This window comes from Physeter macrocephalus, chromosome 20 (genome assembly GCF_002837175.3).
Source record: "Physeter macrocephalus isolate SW-GA chromosome 20, ASM283717v5, whole genome shotgun sequence".
Lineage (NCBI taxonomy): Eukaryota > Metazoa > Chordata > Mammalia > Artiodactyla > Physeteridae > Physeter > Physeter macrocephalus.
Window position 1 is genome coordinate 22,042,258 of NC_041233.1, and position 20,530 is coordinate 22,062,787.

Genomic DNA, 20,530 nt, shown 5'->3' on the forward strand with positions numbered 1-20,530 from the left:
GGGTGAGAGAAGACTCAGTGGGCAGCTATCTTTTGTCGCAGAAATCCCTGTGAGACGCTGCCAACAAATAAGAAGGATCTTCTCAACAGAAACGCACACACACAAAACATCCCACAGCCTCAGTATCTTCCAAGAGCTCAACAGCTCTCCGTGGACTTTTATGTGTTCAAGAACCCAAGCTAAAAATTGTCAAGGAGGAAAACAGAAGGAGGAAAGGAAGGAAGGAAGGAAGGAAGGAAGGAGGGAGGGAGGGAAAGAAACAGAGGTTGAAATTTCTATGGGTAGCGAAGGTGTGAGTGGCTGAGTCTCCTTTGGCATGAACTCTCTTCCTTTTCACTCTGATACTCTCCTGCAACCCAAAGGAAATGGAAGGAATACTTAAGTGAGACAGGAAGTGTTGTGTTGAGGCCCAAGAGTGGAATTCCTCTATAAGGATGGGGGAGGGGCAACATGAGGGCTGCTAAGAACCAGACCTCAGGAGGCCATAGCTAAATGGCTGCAGGAAGCCATGAGCTGCCCCATCCCCACTGTCCCTGAAGCTTATGCTTCTAGAGTGCCTTGGCTGAATCAACCTCCTGCCTATGCAGGCTCCAGGGGCATGCTGTGCCCTGGTCCACTACCCTCAGATCCCCCCAGGGCTGAGCTGAGACCCAGCCTCCAAATGGGAAGGTTGGCAGCCCAAACCAGAGAGCAGCAGCCCCAGATGAAATCAACCCTGCTCATGAGCCCCAGGCTGGAGAGATCCCAAGCAGACATGACCTTGGATGTGATCTGATCCAACCACCTCATCGTTTCTGATGCGCTTTGAAGTGTGGAGCTTTGGGGCAGACAGGCTCAATCCAACTGTCCTGGGAGACTTGTCTACTTAATGGGGGTTCTGTGGCAGGGCCCACTTCCTCTCTAGCCCCACTACTGGGAGGTATTCATGGGAAATAAAGTGGAATGGCATCCAGGCATCTTCAAGGATTAATCAAGAGGTAAGGGAGGGTCCTCCTATCTTCAGAGCTGGGATCCTGGACTGTCAGCCTGAGAGACACAATGTATTTCAGTGCCAGCCCTGTCTCTGGGTTTTGACTTACATCATGTGAGGATTTTCCTAGATCCAAAGGGGAGGGGGACTTGCACTTTGTTGCACCAGCAGAAAATCCCCGTAGTTATGTTCACCAACATCTTGCCTCTGAACCTCTGTGTCCACTCTTCTGCCCAAGATCTTAACAGAAAGGAGTTAATGTGCTGTTGTAGAATCTGTCCCCTTTGGGGTTTGAATATTAAGACTTCTCCAGAGTCCCTTAAAAGACAAATAAGACCTCTGTCCACAAAAAGAAACCCAGGAGAAAAGTGGTGCTTAGAAGGACACAAAAGTAACTTAACTTTGGTTACCTTGGGAAGTGCAACTGGCTGCCTGGGGGACAAGGAGTAAGGACCCCTTGGACCATCTACCTTTGTACTTTTTTGCGTGTCATATTCAAGTATTATATATTTTTTTAAATGTCTGAAAAATAACAATAAATAAAAGTAAATAAAATGAAATATTTGGGGCAAGAACTTGGTTTAGCTAATTTTATGAATACTTTGGAAAACCAAAATATAATCGATATTAACTTAAGAAAGGGGTTTAGAGATAAGATAACCACTGACTCTGGTTAACCACTTTTCATTGATAATGTCAAGGTGATTTCTAGATCTATCACCATGCCCTGAGTTATCAGGTAGATGGCAAGTTTCTTGAGAGAAGAAAACATGCCTCTTTGTACCTCTCATGTGACCTAGCCCAGTTTCTTAAAAAGGGTACTTATTAAGAAATATTAGATTCCATTCCAAAATAATTATTAAAATATGAATAAATATTCACTGGAGTATCTCTTTTGTGTAGGAGGATGGAGACAGGGGTCTTCCCTTCTCTTCCATTTCTGTTTCTCCCAGCCTAGAGTCCTCTTTTCTTTTGGTATTAATGGTAGGATCTAATTTTCAGTAAGGGCTATCAGTGGTGCCTAGAGATCAAGTGGCCAGGGTCATTCAATAGCAATTTGTCTTCTTGTCCTCCAAAACCAAATCCAGGGCTTGAGTTCAAGCCCATGGTCCTATCATACTTTTATTTTATACTCTTTTTCCAGAAGAAACATGTTTCTCATGCAGCAATCTTAATAAATGCAACTGAGCTCCATTTCTTGGCTTTGAGGTAATGAAAAATTAATTACCATACTTCACAAGTAATAGTTTCCACTCACAGCACTCCCTTAGAAGTAAATATATCATAAATAGTTACTATTATACCAATGGCTGGTGGATTGGGCAGCCTGTCGTCCATAAATCCTTTTTCAACAGACATGTTATTTCTTCCGGGGAACAAACAGATTTGTTTTAGATCAGAGAGTCAACCGACAGATGGCCTTTGTAAAAACACACCATTTGTATAAATAAATTATAGTCTTACTATGGTGTTCTGCTTTTGTGCATTTGTAAAATCAGTGCCCCCATTCTCTAGAATGGGTTTAAATTGTAAAGAGCAATTTCATTTAGGTTTGAGGGCACATTGCACAGATCTCCCAGCACAGATGCTAAGGTCCAAAGTCTCTAGATGCATGCTGCCACTTCCCATCACAATTGTCGTAAAGAGCTCTGCCTGGAAGTATTGGGATGATCTCCCAGAGAGCTCCGGCACTGAACAGAGCAAGATACCAACTGGCACGCTCCCCTTCGCTCCGGGTTCTGTTTCCATTAAACTTAATGACATTGCGTGCCTTATTTTCCTAACTACAACTCTGCATAATTGGGGCTGACAATGTATTTCCCTTAAAAACTGAAATATTTCATTTTCCTTTACAATACAGTTCATCAGTTAAATGTTAAACATTTGGTAGTTTCCTTTAAAATCCAAATCAGGCTTAACTCTGAGCCTCCAGCAATCTCAGTGACTACACATCTTACAATGTACACACGTGTAACACACACCAAATATTTATTCGTTCATATGTAGATGTCTATACATAGATATGCCTCTATACACACACACCCACTCATGTAAATCCCCTTTCCCAGAACCAAAGGGTCAGGACATAGTGTCAAAAAGGACATATTTGGGGAATTCCCCGGCGGTCCAGTGGTTAGGACTTGGCACTTTCACTGCTGTGGCCCGGGCAGGGAACTGAGATCCCACAAGCCGGACAGCACAGGCAAAAACAAAAAGAAAGGACATATTTTGTTGTTGATTTTAAGAATCAGAACCAGTAAAATGTTTCTCGTTAGGGGACGAAGATGTTCATTTTAGCCAGAGATACCAAGAATGGGCTTTGTTGCCACAATGATTGTCTATGTGCCCTTTCTTTAAGGATATTTATTCACTTCCATAAATTATTAAGATCTGAAAGCCACCAGTTCAGATCAAGGAAATAAATGTTTAACATTAATCATGTGCACTATTCAAAATATAACAACAGGAAAGACTAAGCATTTTTCTAGCTAATAAAAAATTTTAAAGTCAGATTGCCTAATATTTTCCAGGCTATAAGGTACATTTAGAAGCTGTGTTTATTTCTTAGAATAGTGGGGTACTGTTTAGCTTGGTGCTTTGTGGGTATTCACAACCTCAGGCTCCCAAGTTGCTATTTAGAGTTATGCCATTTGGTGCCTTGATGGAATTAATACGCCGTCTAGAATTGCCTAACTTACATTCAAAGAAGAGCTTAAACCAATGATTTCCATCTGTTTTTATGACAGTCCCAGCGAATCTCAGGTTACTTCAAAGGAGATCAGAATTCTCAAATGAAATTAATCTGGACATATAAATCTTATACTCATATACTTATATATGTCAGATATAAATATATACCTACATGACATAGCCTTCTAGAAGAGGATGAGGTCAGGAAATTAATAGGGTAATGGCAAAGCAAGATCTCAGAAGAGTAAAATGATCACGAATTATAATAAGTGTCATAAACCAGATTAGAACTAATCATGGAAAATAAAAACCCACTCAATTCACACAACATCATAAATTTGGATTATGAAAAAGTAAAAAGGTTTTGGGGGGCAAAATCAAAGCTATTTTTAAAATAGATGAGTTTGTGGATGAATTACTAGTAGATCCAACAGAATATGAATCTGGTTGCATGGCTAATTCATATTTTTTCATCTCTAAATCACGCTACATGCCTGTCTCTAAGTAAAGAAGCAGTTCATCCTGCATCTCAATAAAATGTTTATGAGACATCCTTGTCGCTAATGGAGTCAACTCACAATCAATACGTTTATTCATAATATCATGCACACATACAGGTCAAGGGTTAAGAAAATATTTTCATTGCAATGGTAATCAACCAAACCTACTGTAATCAGCTTTCCACTGACTCCTTGAGGATATGTATTGGGAATGGTCCAAGAGACTTTCCACCTTGTGACCAATCACAAAATTCCTTTGCTTAAAGCAAATGCGCACCCCGACCACAGTAACAGTGAATTAAGTATATGAGGGTGCCACTTCCTAACTGTAGCTATGGGCAACTTTCTCACCCACTCGCTGCCTCAGTTTCTACACCTGTAAAAAGGAGAAAACAGTGCCTACCCCACAGAGTTGTTGTCAGGATTAAATGAGTTAGTAATGGTAAAGCACAATGCACAAAGTAAGCATTCAATAAGTGTAAGCTCTTATTAACAGTATTTGTTATTCAGCTTGTCAGAGGCTCCCTGAGCTGGAGGCCACCGCAGAACTCAAGATTCCTGATGAACTTATAATCATGTTGACTACTTCAAATGTATTTTAACTATACAATATTATCTCAGTGTTAAATTTCTGTTCATGTGCTAAGTGTTCAATATTACATATAGATAATTTAACTAGATCTGCGTATCAGGTTGCATATTTGTCCCTTATATCTCCTGAATACCAGATTTTTTTTCCTACCGCATAAAGGGTTTGACCAAGTGAACTCTGTGATCTCTTCTATTCCAAGAACCAGAGTATTATGAAGCTGACATTCCCTTGATTCTCTGAATTTCAACTTATCATCTATTTGAAGGAACCAACCAGTATGAAAGGGGAAAAATTCTGACTAGTAAATTTCTTAGACCCAGCCTTTCTCAGGAAGAGCATATAACAAAATGCTAGGATGAAACGAGTTACATAAAATCCACATAAAAATGACCATGAGTACCATTTTTATTGGGAAGTTACAGGGAGAATGTGAATCTAATATATATTGATGAATTATTCAACTCTATCTCAGTCAGCCTGGCTGATTGGGTCACAGGGTAGGAGGATTTTTCAAGCACTCCCAGAAGGCTCCTGAGCCCTCTTGAATGTTGGCCTGGAGGTTATTTCTGATCTAGAATGGGCATCAGAAATCTATATAAGAAGGGAGATAGGCGCTTCCTCTAAGAAGGGGAAATCAAAACCATTATGAGATGCCCCAGGGGATCATTTAAAACCGTATAAATATATGTCTTGGGAAAAGAGGACTTCATCCTGACTAGATTGCTGACCTGGAAAGTGCCTGCAAAGACAAAGGACAGGACTTCCCTGGCGGTCCACTGGTTAAGATGCAACGCTTCCAACGCAGGGGGCGCGGGTTTAATCCCTGGTTGGGGAACTAAGATCCCACATGCCACGCAGTAAGGCAAAAAAAAAAAAAAAAAAAAAAAAAAGACAAAGAACAGTGAGGTCATACACAGAGAGGGTAAAAAGAGTAGGAAGGCGAGTGAAGGAAGTCCCAATGAATGGAGACCTTTGGGCCCAGGAGACTTTGAGAAGCCATATGAGATTTAAACAGAGAGGTTTATTTGTACCTTTATCCATAATCTTTTGGGAAGTCAACTGATTGCTCAGAAAACACTTTGACATGCACCCAGTCTAATGTGCCATCTACTAATTCCATCAACAGCCCTGATTAAATAGTATAAATCCAGAGGGGAGTAGACTTAGTCTATTGGAGGCTTTTAGTCACGCCAAGCTTCCCCATTGCCTAAACATTTATAAGTTTATAGGCGTAAATACACATAATATTGCCAAATGGAAGAGGCTTTGAAATGCATCTTTTTGGCCAATGCTGGAGAACTGTGTTTTCCTGTGGGTTTCTCTTTTGTGAAGACATCAAAAATTTGCCTCTCCTTTTGTTAGTCCTTTGACTCACTGAGCAGGAGATCAGAGGAAGCATGGATGGCCCATAGCAAGTTAGCATTTCCCGCTGAAATAAATTCCTTTGACTCACCCCCCGACAGCCATGAAGCCCTGGCCAACATCTAGAGTTACAAAGGACAGCAGTGGCTTCCAGTAGAACAGAGCAACTACTAACCCCATTTTCACACCTGATACTGTCCACCACACCCCTATAAAAATATTTTTTCCAGAAACTAATAGAAATCCTTAAAACAATAGCTTCGTGCCAGTCTTAATACCCGCTGAGATTACAAACTAACACACTGTAAAGCAACTGAATTAAAAATTATGTCCATGCACACAGTCTTACCCATGAAAACAAACATCTGCTACTCCAAAGAATATGCAACGCTGGATTCTGTCTTAATTTATAAAAAGCTAAGATGCAGGCATGGATATAAATTCTCAGTTGTCATGGCTATGGCCACCCTATGCTATGCTATCGTCCCAGTGGTGGACACAATCGTTAATGTATTTATTATTATTTAAGGACACGAGACCATCGAAGGGGGCATTTTTTCCCTTTCACCTTGTAAGGCTCTCCCTAGAACTGCCGGATGAACGCCCACGCCGCCTTCTTCCACTAAAGGTGGATCCTGCTAACAGGAGACTCTGGATCGTGACCATAGCGCCTCTGTCCCCAGCTCTGGGGAAAGCCTCATCTTAGCAAGTGGCCCTCAGCGCACCCAGCGGATCCGCCAGCGACGCGGAGGCCGCGCGGTTTCATCATTAATGCTCCTGAAGGACAATAGCTCATCAAGCCCCACCGAAAGCCCAGGACCCGTCGCGGAGCCTGGGCTGGCGGGGGATGAGGCTGAGCGACTCCTCCTAGAGGTGGTTATGTGGAGAAGGAGCAATCCCTTCTCCCTCCTCCTCCTCCCCCCGCTACTATCCGCGGCCCGGAGAACTGCCGCTTGCCGCCATTGACACGCACAGATAGAACCCAAAGAAAGGCAAAGAGTCCTGCCCGGCACCGGCGCCGCGCGGGCCGAACCTGCGCCCTGGGAGCGGCGCGCGGAGGGCACCGGGCGCCCGGAGCAGGCGGCACAGCACCAGGTGAGCCCGCCATGGCGGTGGCATTATTGTTCAGGGGGCTTCGGGGTCTGGAAACAAAACGCGCCGCGGGGGCAGTGCAGGGGCTGGAGAGAACCCCTGCCCCTCCTCACCGCCCAGCCCCTGCGGGCGCTCCCCAGAGAGCCGACCCTCCCCTCAAAAAAAAAAAGAAAGAAAGAAAAGAAAGAAAGAAAGACAAATTAATAAATCAAGCTGCCCAACTTGCCTCCTCAGGAAATAAAGGGGGGGGGGCGTTTGCTAAAGAAGCGGTAAAATTCCTGTGGCCGGCGAGGAGCCGGGGGCATCTTGGGCGTTGAGGGAAGGAGGAGGGATGCGGGGTCCAGCCGCGAGCCCCGGGCGAGGCTGTCCCGAGGGAGCGGAGGGCTCCTGGAGATGCGGCGTTGGGGTCGCAGAGGGGGAGAAGGGAGGCGCCCGGCCGCCGAGGGGGACTGGTCCGGGGCGGTGGTCTGCGCAGGGGCCGAGAGAGCCCGGGCAGGGCCGCTCTGGGGGCCTCAGAGGGTGCCCAGGTCGGGTGCCGGCTGCTCCGGGCTGACAATGGAAGGGGCGCGGAGGCGCCGGGAGGAGGGAAGGGACCGGGGTCCGGGGGTGGGCCGCGCCGGAGAAGGTCACGCCGGGGACGCGGGCGGCGGAGGCGTGGGTCGGGGGCTGCTGCGCGGTGAGCGGGGCGCCGCGGGCGGCTGTGAGTTCCCGGCCGGCGCGGAGGAGGGTTCGGGGCCGGGCACTCCCCTCTGGTTCCCTTTCCGGGGCGCCCGGTGCCGACGCGCGCTGAGCTTTCCCGGGGAAATGGCGGCCCCTCCGCCGCTCGGTTGGGCAGTCCCGGGTTCCCGCTTTGCGCGGGAAAGAATAGTAATAATAATCGGAGGGGGGAGGAATAAAAGTAAAGAGGCTGCGACGCAGGAAAGGGCTGCGCCGGCCGCCGGATACGGGGCGAATCGCGTGCGGGGCGCAGCGGGCGGGGACCAGCCATGCTTCCCCGGGCGGCAAACCCGCTCTCCGGGAGCACCCTAGTTCCAGCCTCGCCCGCCTCCTGAATCGCGCCCACGAGTGTCTTTCCCCGCCATTCCTCCTGGGGGCGCCCTCCGCTCCTGCCCTCTTTGTTCCACACAACAGTGGCCAGAAGGGCACTGAGCCCCCAAAGGGCCAAATGCGCCTCCTCCTCCAGTAGTTTCCAGACGCTGATTGTTCCTGGCCAAAACTGGGCCACAGCGGGCTTGATTTAGGCCCGGTCACTGCTGGGTTTATTGGCAACGGCCCCAGGGTGGGAGAAGGGATGAAAGGGGCGAAAAGAGATGAACCGAGAAACCAAACCGCGGGTCCATGTCTGGTTAAGGGAGTGCAGCGGGGACCACAGCCCCGAGGCCCTGATGGTAAAGTAAGGGCCGTTTGGGTTTTCCAACAGAGCTAATGAACTGAGGTGTATCGGTCCAGCCTCAGGGGGCCATTCCCCAATCAGTCCAGCACGGCAAATGGTTTCCTCACTTCTCATTTGTTTGTGTCGAAATGCGATTGTACCCTCACTGGGCTGCGCAGTTGCTATTGAAACGGTTCAGTAGGTGAGAGAAAAAGAAACATTATTAAGAGCGAACATGTGTCTTCCTTTATGTTTCTTATTTAGGAGCAGTTCTTTTGTGAAACACAAACCAAGCTACACGTAATTCTCAATTCTTTCATATTTAGCTGAAAGTTATCTCTTATCCCTTTGGAAAACTCTTCTTATTTTCAAATAAATGTTCAGAGCGCCAAGATTTGGAAGTACACTTGTGCATTTTTAGAACTGCTTTAGCCCAAGATTATCATATAAATAAATATAGGCCTGGAGGAAGTGTTTCTCTTGAATCACGTAATTCACACCTTTAAAACCCCTATTTCCTGTATCCAAATTTCTTTATGCCCAGTTCTTCACTTCAGTTTTTCCTACCCTGTCACAGTTCCTCCTCACCTGGATCCATTTATTGCCATGCTTTAGACATTATTAATGGTTTCCTCTATTTCAAAACTCTTTAAAAGAATTTACCTTCTTAGATCCAGAATGTTGCAAAGATTGTGGCCCTTCTCCTTCACCATTCCATCTTCTGTCTAGTTCCCAGGGATTCTGAGGCGCCTTTGGTCTGCTGTTTCCCAGTGGGTGGGACACGCTGCTAGCTATTGTCTGAGATAACCAGGTCTGTTTTCACTGCCCCCTGCCAGCAAGGCAGAAGAGAATCCTGTCTTAGGCAACTTTAAATGAAAGATATCTGTAATTTGTTCAGCGGGAGGAATGTGCAAAAAAATCAACCAACTTTCTTAGAATGTTTTTCATTCTCAAAGTTAGATGCTGTCTTGGTAAATGCTTCTGAAAAGTGTGTACTGCCCAGAGATGAATGAAAAACGTATGGTTAGAGATCATTCAACAGGTGTTTATGGAGCACCAATTTTTAAACCCCTCTGGATGGGGGAAGAAATGCAAATATGAGGAGATCATGGGCCCTGCTCTCAGAGAGCTTACACCCCCAGATCTAGGAAATAAAATATATAGGAAGGTAAAAGAAGGGGAAAAGTGATTAAGATTGGCAAACTAGTGGGAAAACGGGTACTTTTATATACTGCTGACAGGTGTGTAAGTTAATATAGCCAACTTGGAGGGCAGTTTGGCACTGTTGAAATTAATAATGTGCACATTCTGTGTGACCCAGCAATTCCATTTCTTGGAATGTACCCTAGAGAAGCAGGCAGGCGTGTACAGAGATTATGTGATTCCCTTCCATGGCAGAGTTTTGGTAATTCTGAAATTGAAAACAACCCTAATGGCCATCAATAGAGAATGGCTAAATGAACTCTGGTACATCTTCTGGAAAATTAGGAAGAAGTTAAAAAGAATGAAGTTAAGTCTATATCATTACTAAGACAGAAAGGTCATCGAGATGCATTATTAACGAAAAAAGCAAATTACCGAACAATACATACTGAATGGTACCATTTTTGGAAAAACAAAATAAAACTATGAATTTCTATAAGTAAAAATGGACAGGACCGGTGTAGAACAAGACACCCACTAAAAGAAACAAGAATTAGATGCATCGTGGAGGACTTTAATCATATTAATCATACCCATCCATAACTGTCGTTATAATATTTGAAATTTTACAACTTGGATTAATTTATATGTTGCTTGGATAACTAAACACAATTAATTTAAAAGTGATTGATAATGTGTAATAAAAGCCATAATTAAAATGCTATGACAGTTTTTAAAGGAAGAAGAGAATTCTAAGCTGGATGGGAAGGCTTGGGCGAGGCTTCACAGGGAATGTAGCAGGATTTGGAGGGAAAGGGGAAGAGGAGACAAGACAGGCTGAAGGAAGCCTGTTGCAGACACCAGGCTCTAGCTAGCACCTCCTCTTTGCTCAGCATGATGATGTGCGTTCCCTGAGTCCTGGCCTGCCCTGCCCAGGTTCAGACTGGGGAGTGAACTAAATGAACAGGTCACAATTGCTTTCATCACTATGATTCTATGAATATCTTAAGTTAGATTTAGAAGGAAAAAATGAGGACATGAGTTCTAACAATGGTATTGAAAGGTGGTATTTTTAAAAAGAATGTAGTGGAAACCTGAGGACGGGGGATTGTTTTTCCCCTAGATGCACAATGGTATACATATTGGGAATTAGGTCGGAGGAAAAAGTGTTTGAGAAGATAATTCATTCCCCCCGCCCCAAATATTACAAAAGGAACTCCAAAGTACTTTCAAAACAAATATTTAAGGTTGGTTTCACTTATTCATTCACTCATTTGAGGAATATTTTTTGAATGTCAAATGTGCACGTAATACTATGCTAGGTGCCAGTGGGGATGAAACATACGACAAAGTATAAGAGAAACAGCCCCTGACCCGGGTTCCAGAAGTGGGGGTGAGGGGACTGGGTCTGATCTCACCCAGTCCCCGTGTAGCCATGGACAAGTCATTCAATGACCACAACCCCTCACTTTTATTGTGGCTAAAATTGGGCAGGAGTGGTCTAAATGACTGATCACTCAGGTCCTTTTCAGTCTTAGATTATGATTTTGTGAAATCCTATGGGTCTAACATTGCGATCATTGTGGGTTCCCCGGGCAGACGGAAGGTGGGGAATATGGGATTAGAACAAGATGGGCCCAAAGTGCCCAGCCTTGGGAAAAACAAAAGTATTTGCTGTAGAGTATGTGGCTCTTAGTGTTTTCCCAGGACTATTTCTTTTCCACCCCTTTACATTGCCTCCTAAGACCAATGAGAGAAGCAGAAAGACATCACTGAGTTTTAAGCCTCATGTTATACACAAATCCAGCACTATAGTATTATAATAGTCACTTTTGAATTAAAATGTTAGCCTGCATTCTGTGAAAATAGTCTCTAAAACTTTCTTTTGTGGAAATAAGTCATAGTAGCTAATGTTTACTAAATGCCTTACTGCTTGCCAGGTACTGTTCCAAGCCCTTCAAAGGTATCAATGCTTATCATTCTTACGACAGCCCTATAGGTAGGCACGGTTGTTATACCCATCTTACAGAAGCGAAGAGAGAGGTTAAAATGTGCCCAAGGTCACCACACAACTGGTGGGTGGTAGATTTAGGACTCCCGCCCAGGCAGCCTCACTCCACGGCCCCACATCCTCATGTGCATGTGGCGGAACAGGAGGTGCTGGCGTTCCAGTGATTCTCAGATTATGTTCATTTTAACATTAGTGTATGCAGATTTTCTTTTTAAACTGCTGTTTGCATCACTATTTTACCTATGTCAATAAAAGATTAAAGAGCATCAGATTGAGCCACATCACACTGTACTTTAAACTGTCTTGTCACAAAGTATTAAATAAGATAAATTTGGTGGTTTCTCTGAAGCCTTTGTTGTTCATTTATCCATCTCACCATCCATCATACTTTGCCCAATTTATTTGACTGGCTTTGCCAATTTGGACTTGGAATGGAGTAAGTAATTCAAGTCAAAATTCCCATGCTTTGACAGAACATGTGTGGAAACAGGCGTACGACCACCAGCCTCGTACAGGGACGTTTATTTCAGCTGATTCTGTGATGCCACAAGAATAAGCTACAGTGACCGTATTGTTTAGGTCAAAATTTCAATACATGGTCTGACCAAAGGTTTGGAGATCGTTTCTGGATATGAGAGGTAGTCCTGATGATATAGTTTCGATGCCTAAATGTGGGTTATTTCCATGACAACAGGACAAAAATATAACAAAATGAAGTCAAACTTTTCCAGGAAATCCCAGGCCCTGTGTTCACTGGCCTGGCAGCAGTAATGGTTCATACACAGAACTGCGTAACTTGTATTTTTGCTGCCTTCACTGCTCAATAAAACCATTACAGTAAATAGTGGTGGTAGACTATGAAAAGGTAAATTCCAATAGCTCATACCGTACACAGCATAAACTTTTAGATCAGACAATAATTCACTGGGTTCCCCACCAGAGTGCTAAACTTCCAAATTGACCAGTTTTCCAGAATTTCAGTGAGGTGGTCATCATTGCCCCCTTGCTTCTAAACTGGATTTTGACCTCTGCTGTTCTTTAGTAAACAATGTTATCATTGTCTTGGGGTGGAGAAGAGGCAGGCCATAAACAAAGTAAAGCAGTTTTTCAGGCCCACTTTTTCTTTTCTGTTGTTATCATGGGTGATGAAATAGTGACTTTGAAGGAAAGATCACCGGCCTGTGATTTAATTCTACCTGATTGTTCCGTCTCTATGAACGAAGTAACAGATGGAGGCTCGGGGCTCAGAAGGAGTGACATTTTGAGCATCTTCCTAGAGTAGCAGCAACTTTTAGGTCAGAAAGGACCTCAGAGGTCAGCTGGTGCCATGGTTCTCCAGTGGAGCGCCACAGGGCCCAGAGGCCCAAAGCAGGAAAGGGTGGGGACCAAGCCATCAAGCTTCCCAGGCCTTCCCCACTCCAACCAGCGTAACTCCCCCTCCTTCTGTGTGTTATACATATTAGAGCTTCTGAAAGGCTTTGTTTGAGCAAAAGGAAGGTTCTGAAAAGTCAGCTGATTTGCCTAAGGGCCGCAGCTGGTCGATGCAGAACTATATTCCCCCCTCCTCCGTCCACTGTACCTTCCATTCTCCCACCATGATGCACCCTACAGAGGCTGGCCGTTGCCCTTACCTGGTGCAGGTGATACAACATGCACCCTCACAGCTCTGACCAGGGAGCAACACTGCCTGTCACCAGCACAGAACACTGCAACTGAAGCAACAGCCCCCCAGGCGCTGGTTCCCGCAGGGCAGCCACTGCCTTAGCACTGACAGTAAGGAAAACAGGGTGGGGAGGGGCAGGCAGGGGGAGGGATGGAGGAAGAGTGGTTCCGGGGCAGATGCCTCTGCTCAGCACACAGTCTGCTCTAGCTTTGAGAGCCCACAGCTGGCCCAGTAGTCATGGATGTCTCTGGGAGCCTCTGGTAGGTCAGGCAGCACCAGGGGCTGCATCCCACCCACCGACTGGTACTGGTCCACTCACCCACTGCCAAAGGGAGCTGCCACATCCCCTCGCTCTCCCTGAGCAGCTCATCTTGGTTCAAAGCTAGTCCCCTGCTCAGGGCAGGAAGACAGATCACTGTAAAACAATACACCTCACTATTAATTTGAAACTATTCGATTTTAAGGAAACAGGATAGCTTGTCCACTGTTCCGATTTGTTAATTCTCAAAAGAGCAAAAAGACGAAAGCCAGCTGGATCCAGTGAACAGTTTTGTTTTTATTTTGTTTTCTGTGAATAAATAGATTCAGGAAGGCAAACCGGTTCATTTTCTTCTGGGGTGCGTTGCTAACTCAGAATCAAAGAGAGCTCAAAGTATTTTTATTCATTCATTTATATTCATTTCTCATCCAACTAGTACCATAGGTGGCCAAATATATTTATATTAGAAAATAACATAAGGCTAATAACAAAAGAGCAAAAACAAAAACAAAGCAAAACAAAACTTAGCTCTGGTTCAACAAAGACAAAACGTCTTAAAAAGTCAGCATGTGCTGCAGTGGCAGCAGATATCTTAAATCTACTCCACATCCCGCGCTCTGCTCCCCAGCCCTTCTAGAGTGCCCCAGATGGCCACATATCCTCTGACTCTGAATTATAAAGAATGTGCTGGCAGTTGAGTTTCCCGCCAGATTATTCCAGGACAGGACTTGAAATGCTTTTTTAAAAGGGAATGATTTGTAATCCAATAGTATAATTTAAATAAATTGAGTTAACGCTTGGTTCTAACGTTCATGGTTGGTTAACTTGATTAATTTGATCCGAGTGTCATTTCAATGAAATTGCATTTGATACAGCTCTTACGTTATAAATTGTTAATGTGCTTTAACATATATGACAATAAGATTATCGACTCTTCTCATTCACTTAAAGGTGGCCATGGAAGAAAATGATTTGGAAAGTATTACTTGTGCAATAATGATTTGCCCTTGGAGTTCATAAATGGAAGCATAATAGAGCAAGTGATTTAGCTGGGACTACTGAAAATGGTTTTCACAGCTACAAAATAATACTAATAAACTTCTATTATTTTAATACAGTATTAAGGGTAACACCAAAATATGTTAGAATTTTATCAGGTATGAGGCTAAGAGACTTTTTTCATACCCTTTAAAAATATATTTCTACATATAGTTAATATAATTATATTGAATTCCCTTATGTCCTACCTAGTTTTATTTCATCTCATTTTATTCTCCCAAAGGATAGTTTTGAACTGACAAAGTAAAGATGCTTCATTGTAGAACTACTTTGTTTTTTCATAAGTATTTACAATATAAAATATTCTGAAGCACAATACTACAGTTTAGGGAAGTATTAACAATGAATAAATTGAATAAATTTCAGCAATTTTAAAACAAATCCATTAGGGGGTGACACTATGAATTTCATGTTTATGAACCTTACAGAAAACATTTAAAGTTTTTTTAATTCATTTCCATCATTAAAAAGCTATAAAACCTCTTAGTTTTAGATTTAAAATAATGTATATATTAAAGCATTTTGATTTATATACTTCTGAAGGGAATGATCTCAAAAGAGTATATATATACATATAGCTGATTCTCTTCGTTGTACAGCAGAAACTAACACAACTATGTAAAGCAATTATATTCCAATTAAAAAATAAAATAAGCTGTTTTGAAATTCTAGATCCTTCGTCACGGTGGTTCATCAGCCCAACCAAACTTTTTCACCTGTGACACACTGGCCTATAATTATTGCTCCAAATCTCAAGTGTTGACTGCTTTCTCTTTTTAAAAGACACTTTGCAAAAGCTTGGCGGCAGAAAAAATGGTCATTTAAATCAGGATTGCTGGCGGCTGCTAATGGACCATCTTGCCAGTTGGCTACTTTGCCTTGTTCCTCTTCAGTTTGCATATAATAAAAACTTCAAGAAGTTGTTTGAGGCATAAAAATTAGTTTACTCTTTATCAGCTGTTTATGCTTGAGTAAGAACTTATTTAAATTAAAGGAAGATAGTGGTCTAAAGAAACCAGATTATTTTGTCTTTTCATGAAGGCAATCAGTGTATTAAGTTTGCTGTTTCTCACCAAGAGCAATTCATTGAATAAGGGCAAATGCTTAGGAGGTTTCCTTTCTTTCTTCTCCTCCCATCTGGGATTACAATGTAGTTTTAAATATTGTTTATAGGAATCCCATATGCTATAATTATGCAAATACAGACACATTGAGGGTCTGATTCTATTAGTGAGTCTTATACAGTCTCTTGATATGAAATTTTATATTTCTCAATTATCTCAGGACCAGTTAGTTTCCAGTGACTCACCTGGTGATGAAAGTAATCTAAATTTTTCAATATGACATTCTTACTCAATTACAAAACACCTGAACTTTTCCTTTTACTAGTGTACTTACTAGGCTAATTCCCAAATGATGATTGTTAAGATGTTAAATTAAAGTCACACTTTTGGTTTCCAGTTCTAAATGATGGACTCTGAGCACATGAGCTTTCCTTTTCTAGAGCCCACAGAAATAATGGTAAAAACTTACAAAGAAAATAAACACTTCACAACAAAGGGGCAGGGGCTGGTGACAGTCATCAGCAAATGGGAGATTTCAGAAAATTTCTTTCTATGACTGCAAGTACATAGGAACATGTGGATGGCATCACAGGAAGAGCCACAGCTAAGAATAAAAGCAGGAGGGAGCTGCCCTGAAGGTGGGCAGGATGAAGATGGGGAGTCATTGAAGGTCTGTCTCCAGAACAGCCAGGTGAATTGGCCTCTCTCCCTCCCCTACTCCTAGTAGAGCTTCTGCAAACCTGGCATTTATCCTCCAAACTAATGATCTGAGGTTTCTTCTCTAAAGAAATTGAACAACTACAGGGCAGGTCTAGAATTTGGAGGATGGGTCTGGCTCTACCAAGTAAAACTCCCTCATTCTGGCATTTGGGGGCTCTCAGTTCCTAACCAGGGACCCTAAGGTGATGCCTGCTAATTGGCATGCCCTGCACATGTACCCAGAGGTCCCAAACAGGAACCATGCCTACCAAACAGTATCTAAGGAAAGCTTTTCTATCCCATCTGCCTGTAATAAGCAACCTTGTCTTTCATTCTTAAATATGAATGCATGACCAAAGATCACCAGACATGTAAGGAAAGCCAACATGAAAAAGATGAAAATAAACAAATAGGACAACTGACTGGATAAAATAATTTAGAGAAAGAAGATGATGTAAACACATCCCAACTAGTTTCAGAGAGATTGGAAGACATGCTGCATTCATAAAAGAACAGGATGCTATGAAAACAATCAGAGAACAAGAAGAACATTCGGAAATTAACAATATGATTACCAAAATAAAAACTAAAAAGACTGAGAAACGGAAGGAAAAGATTAAGGGACTTGTGACTTCCCTGGCGGTCCAGTGGTTGAGACTTCGCCTTCCATTGCAGGGGGTGCGGGTTCGATCCCTGGTCAGGGAGCTAAGATCCCACATGCCTTGCGCCAAAAAACCAAAACATTAAAAAAATAAATTAAAAAAAAAACCGCAGAAGCAATATTGTAACAGATTTAATAAAGACTTTTAAAATGGTCCATATCAAAAAAATCCTTAAAAAAAAGGGTTAAGAGACTTGGAGGAGCAATCTAGGAGATCCAAGACCTGGTTTACAGGCCTCCCACTAAGAGACAAGTAAAGGGAGAAGTGGGAGAAATAAAGAGATGGGAGGAAATAATCAAATACATGACAGGAAAAAAATTCCAGGAGTTATGAATAGTCTTCAAATTGAACAGGCTTATCATCAAGTGCTGACACCTAGATACATCCTTGTGAAATTTTAGAACATACAGAGAAAATTTTAAAGCTTGGGAGATGGGGGCTACCAAACTTCTCTGTAACACCGGATGCCAAAAATGATGGATCAATGGCTTCAAAATGTTGAAGCAAAATGATTTTGATGCTAGAAACTCTACCAAATAATAATCCAAAGATCATTCAATAAAGACAATTCCATTTATGTAAGAAAACAAAATTTACTTCTCAGTACTGTCTCTGAAGAGATACATGAGGCAGATAAAAGGAAAACAAGGGAGAAAGCCAAGAAAGAAGAAGCCAAGGCATCAGGGATGAGCTGGGAAAGATGACCACTGGGTAAAAGAACCACTCCAAACTGGAGCTCAGCTCAGAGGGCTTCAGGAACAAAGTCTCTGGGAAAAAAGTGCCCCCTGCAAAGAGCAGTGTGACTGAGAAGCTGGGTGATTTTTAGAATATGGTAAAGGCACATTTCTCTTTCGTCAACAAGAACAGAGAAAAGGTACAGTCAACCCTCATTATTCACAGATTCCATATTTGCGAACTTGCCTACTCACTGAAATTTATTTGTAACCCAAAATCAATACTCGTGGCGCTTTTGTGGTCTTTCAAAGACAGGCTTAGAGCAGAAAAAACTAACTCATCCACTGCACACCTTACCCGCTGAGGTCAAACAAGGCCACACTCTACCTTCCTGTTTCATCTCCCACCCTGCATACGAGGGTCTTTTCATGGTCTGTTTAGTGCCACGTTTTTCACATTTTTGTTTTTTCTGTTAGTGATTTCACTGTATAAAATGGCCCCCAAGTGTAGTCTTGAAGTGCTGTCTAGTGTTCCTAAGCGCAAGGAGGCTGAGCTGTGCCTTATGTAGAAAATATGTGTGTTAGATAAGCTGTATTCAAGCAGGAGTTATTGTGCTGCTGGCCATGAGTTCAATGCTAATGAATCAACAATTCATATTAAATAAGGTGTCGTTAAAAGAAACATACATCAAACAAGGTTTTGTACTGATCCATTGATGAAAAAGTTGTGATCAGAGGCTGACAGCAACCTAACCCTGTTTCCCCAGGAACAATTGTTCACTACTCACTAATTTAGTGTCCTGTCTACTTTATAGAACAGAACTACTGTACATAACAAGGATCAATTGTAGTTACATGCATACCTCATTTTACTGCACTTCACAGATATTGCTTTTTTTTAACAAATTGAAGATTTGTGGCACCCCTGCCTTGAGCAAGTCTACCGGCGCCATTTTCCCAACAGCATTTGCTCACTTCATGTCTCTGTGTCACATTTTGGTAATTCTCACAATATTTCAGACTTTTTCATTATTATATTTGTTATAGTGATCTGTGATCAGTTGGTCTCTGATGTTACTATTTTAGTTGTTTTGGCATTTTTTTTAGCAATAAAGTATTTTTAAATTAAGGTATGTACATTGTTTGTTTAGACACACTGCTATTGCATGCTTAATAGACCACAATATAGTGAAAACATAACTTTTATATGTGCCGGGTAACCAAAAAATTGATGTGAATCACTTTATTGGGGTGTTCTAGAGCTGTACCCACCGTATCTCCGAGGTACGCCCGTAGTAACTTGGGCGCGTGGGGAAGGCTTTACGAGAAAGACATGATCCAAATGTGAAGCCAAGTAAAATGTGGAATGACATTGAACAACATGTTTTCAGAACCAAGAGACTCCACTTCTTGATACTAAGACACAGGGTCCTAGTGTTGGACCACAGAAATGTGAAGCTAACATCCCACTTGATTCTGAAGGGAACAAGAGTTACAGAGTCTTCATCATATAAATGCTGTTCATTGGCATTTAACTTTCAAAATTATACCTCGGGACAAAACGCAGAGTTCGTTATGTGATTACAGAGCAAAATAGAAATGTGATAAATCGGGATAGTGGAAAGTATAGAAGACAGAGGTGGAAGTACAGAGGTAAACTCGGGAGGAGAGGACCAGGGAAAGATTGGGGCCCATACATCCTCATTTTACATGACAGTGGCTTAGGAGACAGTCCCTAAAGTTGGTGGAATCGGAAATGGAGATTGAAGTGTATTATTTAAAGTTTTCGGGAATTCCCTGGCGGTCCAGCGGTTAGGACTCCGTGCTTTCACTGCCGGGGCCTGGGTTCAATCCCTGGTCAGGGAACTAAAATCCCACAAGCCGTGTGGCACAGCCAAAAATGTATAGATAAATAAATGAATAAAAATACAGTTTTCAAGGCAATCAATGGAGGAAATAAAATAATAAAGTTCTTTACCTTTTTGCTTTGTTTTACTGCATGCAAGTATTAGATTTAAAGATAAATTCAAAATTTTAAATAACTTCTTTAACTTTCTTGTTTTCCTTGCTTTAGGGTGGCCCTGAGCAAGTTATAATTATGTTTCAGCTTGTACAGATTCACAGAGAACTTAGGGTCTCAGCCATTTTTTCACAGAGCTCTTAAGCCAGAAGAAATGCCTTCCATTCCATTTATTAAGTGGTTTGGTCTCAACAACCTAATAAGCATTTCTGTCCTGACAATTTAGTAGCTCTTTGAAAAAATAATAACACATGAATTAGAAGAACAAAGAGCATTTGCATCCTATTCTTAAATAACCACGATGAATTACAAAGAGGGTGTGTACACCTGTTGGACATTACACGACTTCTCACACCTTGGAATCAGATTGGACACTGCCACTCTCATTTTCTGTTCCACACTGATTTTCACCCAGCACTTGCTTTTAATCACAACAGCCAAAAATTCAGCTTTGCAAAAGATACGGCATCACCAAAAAGAAAATAGCGTGCACACACACACACACACACACACAAGATAGTACAATCTACCCTGAACCTCTGGTGGAACCACAATGAACTAGTAGTTGTGGAGGCCAACAGAGGTTGTATTTCATCACTGTATTTCATTTGAAAGCTTAAACATTAGCTGTTGTGGGACTTCCCTGGTGGCGCAGTGGTTAAGAATCCGCCTGCCAATGCAGGGGACACAGGTTTGA

At 42.6% G+C, this 20,530-nt stretch overlaps 1 protein-coding gene and 1 long non-coding RNA gene across 2 annotated transcripts in view; one reads left to right on the top strand and one right to left on the bottom strand.

The window, feature by feature from the left end:
- Window positions 1-1,078: 1,078 nt before the first annotated feature.
- Window positions 1,079-20,530, bottom strand: part of LOC114484595 (uncharacterized) — a 24,396-nt gene continuing 4,944 nt past the window's right edge. Inside the window, exon 3 of the long non-coding RNA XR_003677710.2 lies at window positions 1,079-1,288. This is a non-coding gene — a long non-coding RNA (uncharacterized lncRNA). The remainder of the gene's footprint in view (window positions 1,289-20,530) is intronic.
- MACROH2A2 (macroH2A.2 histone) overlaps window positions 6,708-20,530 on the top strand; it is a 54,735-nt gene continuing 40,912 nt past the window's right edge. Inside the window, exon 1 of the mRNA XM_007103400.4 lies at window positions 6,708-7,210. The gene's annotated coding sequence lies outside the window, so the exon portion shown is untranslated. The remainder of the gene's footprint in view (window positions 7,211-20,530) is intronic.